Genomic DNA, 7,994 nt, shown 5'->3' with positions numbered 1-7,994 from the left:
TAATGATCTTTGATTCACTTGGCAGAACACTTGCTAGTTACTTAACACTAACTTTTCTGCTAGTAAAGACTCAAGCTGGACCTATCAAACATGGCTTGACTGCTCATATTTCAAACACTGCAGTCTGAGGTTCCACATTCTAGCACCATATGGCTTGTCATTATTTTCCTTAAAATATGAATAACTTCTCTTGGTTTTCTGACTTTGCTCTTAGTAGAGAGACTTTTGCCATCCACAAGTAGCCTGGAAACTGCAAACTGAACACACTCTTTTATAGATATGTAGTATAAATTGCAAAAGCCTCAGTTTCTTTCTTCATTGTTTCTACATAGATACCTGAAAAACTTTCCATGGGTAGGCCAGACAAAGCCTGAGGTATTACTAATTGACTATCACAGTCTTCCTTATATTGTATGATTGAAAAAAGATTTAATACAATTAGGGAAATTGTTGAAATTTAAAGGAAAGACCCTGAAAAATAAAGATAACTTACAAAATTGTATTTCTCTACTTTCTTCTGATCTACACCTTTATTTATCTCAATTACTAACTCATTTAAATATTTGTGAACTGTTATCTTGATTTTTATGAATGCCCACCCACCAGTTTTTATTCTCACTCTTCTCCTAAATTATATTCAAAAGATTTCAAGAATAAAACAACACAGAACAAAATTATTCTCTCTTCTGTATTCAGACCACAGATCCCCTCTAATTTCTTGACAGGAATTATTTTATTTTGTATCACATGTAGGTTAATAACTTCTAGATCAATCTGAAAAAAACTGAGAATGCACTTAGATTTTGTTTCTATATTTCCATTTTATTCATAAACTGTGTATGTATGTTTTTCTATTTTAACTGAATGACAGGCAATATGGAAACAGAACAGCTGGAACCTTGGAATCAGGAGAAATCTAGGTTCCTATCTACCTCACATACTGACTAGTTGTATAGCTGTGTGATGTATGTGTATGCATGTATATTGTGTATATATATATGTATATTTGTACATATATACATATATAATATCTAGAATGTATATGAAAGGGAAAGGGAGAGAAATAGGAAGGATATAGAAAGGAAGGAAGGAGAGCTCTACAACCTCCCTATAAATTGTGACCATCCTTATTTTTACAAATGTGGAAACTGAATGACTTGACCATGGTGGTCCATACAAGTAGTACCAGAGGTAGATTTGAACATAGACCTCTCCTGACTCCAAGCTCCCTGTTGTCACACATAGTACATACTTAAATGCTTATTGACTGACTGACTAAACTATGCTCTCGTGTAGTTAAAATAGAAAAAAAATTTTTGTTACGTTCATCCTTTTTTCTCAAAAAGGAACAATGACATGCAGGAGGGCTGACCTGCAAGTGAAATGCATTTTAGTGTGGCAGAATTGTGCAAAGTCATCGGCCCTACTCTTTTCCAGAGTCATAGGATTCCAGGGTCATGACATAAGTTATGACCACTAGAGGTGCCCAGGATACAGTGGGAGACCTTGGCCTTTTTAAACTAAGGTTTTCCCAGTTCTCAATTTGTCTGTGGCAACATCCATTCAGGAGTTAAAGGCTAAGTAAGAATTAAGGTAAAAAATGGCCTACATTGACTTCACAAAAGAATCAATCTGGGAGGGAAAGACCCTCAAAATCTCTGGCCAGGAAAGAAACAATTGATATTTATACTTACTCTGAGCCATTAAAACCCAAACAGTGAGCAAATTAGGCTTGGGCTAGGGCCAAAGGAAAAAAAAATAGACTATGACTATGTATGTATGTGAATGTATGCATGTATGTGTAAACTACAGAGAAAATGCTAGCTTTGGAAATTTTAAAATGATTTTCTATAGATATACACAATACACATGTATGTATGTGTGTACACATGCATGCATGCATTCATGTGCTTATGTGTGTATGTATGTATGTATGAAGAAAGAGGAAGGAAGAAAAAAGGGAAGAGGGAGAAAGAAGCCCATAACCTCCTTATAAATTAGAAACTACAATATTATTACCACCCTATTTTATAGATGTGGAAAACAAATAACTCACCCCTGTTCACAAAGTTAAATCTGAGGCAGATTTGAACATTCATCACTCCTAATTTCCAAGGTTCCTATTTTTCCACTGTAACTACTACCTGGCATGAAGAAAAAAGATAAATCTATAGACTGTTAGTATATATACAGGCAGACTGACAGACAGACAGACAAACAGGTAGACACGGAGAAACAGAAAGAGTTAAGGGGGGGACAGAAAGGGGGAGAGGAAGAGGAAAAGAGACAGAGAAAGAGTGCTAATTTTGTAATTTTTAAGGACACATACACAAACACAGAGTCACAACTTTTTCCAAAAGTGTTATAAATGTAGATCCTTCGTCTCTTTTGTGGAAGGTTGTAACCTAATCCATATTCTATATTTAATTTTATCTGTACAAGTCTTTTAGGGTGACATTGAAAAATAAATAAATACAACCCTGAGTGACAATCAGGCAATCTGGGAGCCATGCCTTGATCTGCACACTATAGTTTTTTTAAGTCCGTCATATAGAAAATCACCTTATAATTAAGGACTATCTACAAAGATGCTACCAAGACAAAAAGGAGAGCAGAATTGCTGAGCATGGATAAGAGGATCAGTTAGAAGTCAGTGACAAAGCTATTTATCTTCCCATGATAAAATGCTTACAGTTTATGATAGAATGACTCCAGATTATTCTGTACCAAGCACTAGAGTCATGATTGGGTTTTTTTTTTTCTACTGAGTATGGAATGTAATTTAAATTAGATTTAGAATCCATGTAGCTGATCATGGAGTACTGTGGAATGCTGAGATTAGGTAGCAAAGGAAAAAAAAGGCATTCCAGTAAGGTTAGTGTGTTTATTTTAAGAGTGCTGCATAAATATGATGTATGAACTGGAAATATTTAAAGTGCTTGACACCCTGATTTCTTTATACACTTACATATTTCTCACATTATACTACTTCCCTGTGCTCAGCTTTCTTATCACTAAAATGATCTTAGGGTAAGACACTATTTATCAAGCTCTTCAGGTTAAGGTGATAGTTATTTTTATTTCAACAAAAATTCTCTAAACATTTAATAAGAGCTTCTTTCTGTGTCAAACACTATGCTAGGCACTATGATCGAAATACAGAAATTAAAGCAAGCTCATTGCCATTCAGAGAAACTTACATTCTACCTTATGTTTTGGTATTTATATTATTTTTATATAAATTAAAATATATTGGTAAGCTTTTTGAAGCCAAATGCTTTTGTTTTGTACCATATGTCTACTAGGCAGAGTAATTCTTCATCTGTGTTTAGATTGGTTTGATTTGACTATTCCACTTGAGAGAAAAAAAAAAATTGACTAAGCCATAATTCTCCTAGATCTCTCTATTCTCATTTGCATTACTATTTTGTCCATAAATAAGAGCATTGATTTTTCTTAAACCAGGAATGAGCAATCTTTGACAAGTTTGATTTGAGGGTATCAGGCCTTAGGAAGAGGTAAAATGACAACCCCTGCCCAGACAAAGTTGGCCAATTCCGACCCTTCTAACCCCAAATGGCTAAAAACATACTAAATTTGATCACTGAAGAAAAATATATCTTCCTAACTATAAAAGGAACAGAATGGTAAAAATAAACACAAGAACTCCATGGCCAAACCATCGATAGAACCTTATTCTGACATATGGTAAGTATTTATGGTTTTCTGAGATCCTAAAAATAACAAGGGCACACAAGATTGTTTAAAAAGCACCAATTCAGAAAATATGTAGTGTCTGAGAGAGGACATATGGCTAAGGCAGCATTAATGGGGTGAGAATGTCTTTTCCCATAATAAAATTTTATTCTAAGTTGAATTGGGGGGGAGGGGGCAAATGAGGGGTTAAGTAACTTTCCCAGGGTCACACAGGTATTAAGTAAGTATCAAGTGTGGTGAAGTCAGAGTTTGAACTCAGGTCCTCCTGAATCCAGGGCTGGTGCTTTATCTACGTGCTACTAGCTGCCCCCCAAGTTTAATATTGAATATAAAGTATCCATTGTGAATACTTACTTGTTTTTATGTGAAGCAGTGTTTTCACTGTGCCACAAGTTTTTTATTCATCATACTAATTTTGTAGAAAATTTCTGAGAAACATCACAGTCTCTGTCCTGGGATTGCTGGAAACCCCCCAGAAGTCTAAGAATGTTGGAAACTCCTAAGGCCTTCGTGTTTTCAGGTCTTGAAATCATTTGCAGCTTTATGATTAAATATAATGACTTTTAAAGTAGAGAATAATTTCTGAAGATCATCTGACACTTAATATCAAATTGAGAGAGTAGCTATAGATGTTTTTAAAGAAAAAAATCAGGGTTATATATTTTAAACAAGTAGTTTATTCATTAATAATCTATCAATAAGCATTATAAAGAGCTTACTATATGCTAGACACTGGGAAACAAAGGCAATATTAAAGTCATCATCAAGAACCTAATATTCTATCAGCTGAGATAACAAGTACATAAAGTTGTATAAAATATATACAAGATAAATACAAGGTAAATATTTGAGAATACTAGCAGAAGGAAGAAAGGGTAGACTGAAAAGGCCGTCACATACAAGTTAGAACTTGATCAGTGTTTTGAAGAAACAAGGGATTCTAATAGGCACATTCATTCAAGGTACAGAAGAAAGACAAGTAGTACAAAAAAAGGAGTGCAATGATCATATTGTGAAACTGCAAAAAAGCCACTATGTGGGGGGAAGCTAGGTGGCCCAGAAGATAAAAGCACCAGCCCTGGATTCAGGAGGACCTGAGTTCAAATCCGGCTTCAGACACTTCACACTTACTAGCTGTGTGACCCTGGGTAAGTCACTTAACCCTCATTGCCCCCCCCCCCAAAGAAAAACTACTATGTGCCTAGCTATGTGATAGGCTGACTTATTACAAGAAATTCCAAAGGTCAGAAATTGACATTACATAAAGGTAACTTTTACAGTTATTTTTATTACGGTTTGAGTCTAAGTCCAAGATATTGACATAGCTAAGAAAGTTTTTTGGTTGCTAAAAGTTGAAAACAAATAAATCTTCCCCTTCACCCAACATTATTTTGTTTCTTATTAAGCTAGCACTTTTAAGATCATATGATCATAGGGGGCAGCTAGGTGGCACAGTTGATAAAGCTCCAGCCCTGTATTCAGGAGGACCTGAGTTCAAGTCTGGCCTCAGACACTAGATACTTACTACCTGTGTGACCTTGGGCAAGTCACTTAACCCTCTTTGCCCTGCCCTCCCCCCAAAAAAGTTCATAGGATCATAGATTTAGAGCTGGAAGGGACTGGAGAGGCCATTACTTCCATCCCCTTCATGTTACAGAGAAGGAAGCTGAGACAATGAAGAGGTTAAATAGTGATTCCCCCAGAGTCACATGGTAGTGTCTGAGATAATATTTCACCCCAGTTCTTCCTGTCTCTAACTGTAGCACTTACCAACCATACTACACTGTCCCATGCTTCTATATTTTCTACAATTTCCCTTGATTAACAGTATTACTTGTAATATTTAATGTTTTCTTAACTTTCTTCTTCCCTCACATAATGGAGACAAGAAGAATTTTCAGTACTCATGAGGCATGGCTCTGTGCCAAGTAGAATCATTAGTTTGTAGGCAGGATTTGAGCTTGTGTGAGGGTGGACCGAAGGCCTGGGCAAATGGCCAAGTGGCACAATCTTCACTACATTTGCCAAGCTTGGGATCTTAGATAAACATCCCTTCAGTTCCTATAAATCTTTAATTATAAAGTGCTTCAAAAAAGAAAAAAATCCACTAGACAAGTGAGAACCAGAGTAGAGATAGAAATAAATGGATTTTAATAGGTTCAAATGACGCTCCTTAATTACAATGTATTACATGTGTTAGATTCATCCAAAGTCAGTTTAAGTATTTCTAACATGCCACTCATTTGTTATAGAAGCTGGTTAGGGAGAACAAGATGTCCTAAGATTGTGGCATGCCAATGTATATTGCACAGGGGAATCACTTGAAACAACGTATTTTTTTCTCTAAAGAAACTCTTGCCAGTGTGTCAAAGAGTAGAGTATCAAAGAAAAGTTTTCTGTCATTTAATCCTGTGTTCACAATGGAGGTTCAAGATTTAAGGGAAAAAAAAGTGACAGAACTTCAGCTAAAAGAGATGGGCAACATCTGAGTGGAAATGTACTTTTTATTCAATCTTAAGAAGATTTCAGTGAAAGTTCATAGAAGAATAAAGCGTGGGTGGAGAATGTATAAACTAATTTACAATTACCAGCTCTAAATTGGAAGAAGGAACTTCAGTTCTATTCTGATTAATGATACCTGGTACCCATGTTTTACTCCCATTGAATCATAAATGGCAGTATGTTGGCTATGATTATATTTAAATTTCAAATACTTCAGGGAAATTGACTTTGAAACTCTGGAACAAAAAGTGACACCACACATAACTAGCCAAAAAATAAGAATAAATCCCATAACCCAAATAGTCTTATAGTCATTCTGAGGTTGGTATTCTTGAACAAAATTCAGGAAAAAGTCATATGAGCAAACTGTGTCTTTAACTAGTAATCCTGTTATGTCTATTACTTGTGGAATCTAAGTTCATATAATAAAGAAATTAAGTGATTTGAAGTGGGCCTCCTAGAAAAATTTGGAGGGCTTTAACTACAATTTACCTAGGCATTTTTTCTGTAATATTTTTTTTTTTTACTTCTGTGTTTAAGCCTCATCATATCCACGTCCAACTCTTCCAAAGGCAAACCAATATATACTCTGTGATTCAGGCTCAAGATTGGGTTTCTGAAAGGCTTCAAGGTTTTCTCTAAGATTCTTTAGAGCTCTTCAGATGAATTTAAATGATAAAGTCATCTTTTCTCTTTATTTAGGTTAGATGAGGCTGTGTGGCAAACATATTTGAGTTAGGGCAACCTCCTTGGTCAGTAATGACAAATACTCATTTAAGAGCTCTTTCTCAATACAGCTAGGTGGCACAGTGGATAAAGCACTTGCCTGGGTTCAGAAGGACCTGAGTTCAAATTTGGCCTCAGACACTTGACACTTACTAGCTGTGTGACTCTGGGCAAGTCACTTAACCCTCATTGCCCTGAAAGAAAAAAAAGAGTTCTTATCTCAGTCTTGAGTTCACTTTATGCTGCTGAAAATATTATAGTTTTCTATCCATTTTCTTTGTGACCAAAATAGCCCCCTGAATTTCTTCCAGGGAACTCCAGCTCTTAAGCAACAAAGGGATAAAATCTCCACTTCCAATTCATAGTCTTTTGGATTCTGAATGGTTAAAAACATTTGCATGAAATGCACAAAATTCTGTTCAGTTTCACATTACATGGGGGCAGAGAATTCAACTGGAACAACATAAGCATTTGGTCTTCAGTCTGATTTTAACGGAAAAGGTAGTGTCTGGTTGGGACCATTTTTGTATTCAACAGGAAAGTGTATGGGGCATTTAAACCACTCTTTAGGTAAGAGTCTAAGTAAGCACTGGATAGTTGGACTAGATGACTTTTCACTCTAAAATTCTGATTCTATAATTACTGAAGATATCAGACCACAAATTTTCTGAACAATTTGAGAATGAGAAACTAATATAAGATTCTACTGCAAACCATTTTTTTTCTTTCACATAATAGTCTTTTCTAAACTTATTTAGTGTAGCATTTCTTATAGTTAATTTCATGCTCTGGTAAATGTTTGAAAGTTACTAGCTGGCAATTCTGACATGCTAAGCCTTAGCTATGGCTCTAATCAATCAGAAAAGGTAGAAATTGAGTTAAAGAGCCAGTCATATTTTAAATAATATTTCTAATAACCTTTGCTTTATTTACTCACAGGCTTATTTGATGGTAAAAATAATAATATACTTCAAAAGTTGGCAACCTTATTGTTATGTTTTTCCTCCTTGTGTATAAAAGTAAGCCAATGGCCTAACATGTTGGATTTG

The sequence above is a fragment of the Dromiciops gliroides genome, chromosome 4 (assembly GCF_019393635.1).
Source record: "Dromiciops gliroides isolate mDroGli1 chromosome 4, mDroGli1.pri, whole genome shotgun sequence".
Classification (NCBI taxonomy): Eukaryota; Metazoa; Chordata; class Mammalia; order Microbiotheria; family Microbiotheriidae; genus Dromiciops; species Dromiciops gliroides.
The sequence above is the reverse complement of the archived record's forward strand: the minus strand, read 5'-3'. Positions refer to the sequence as shown.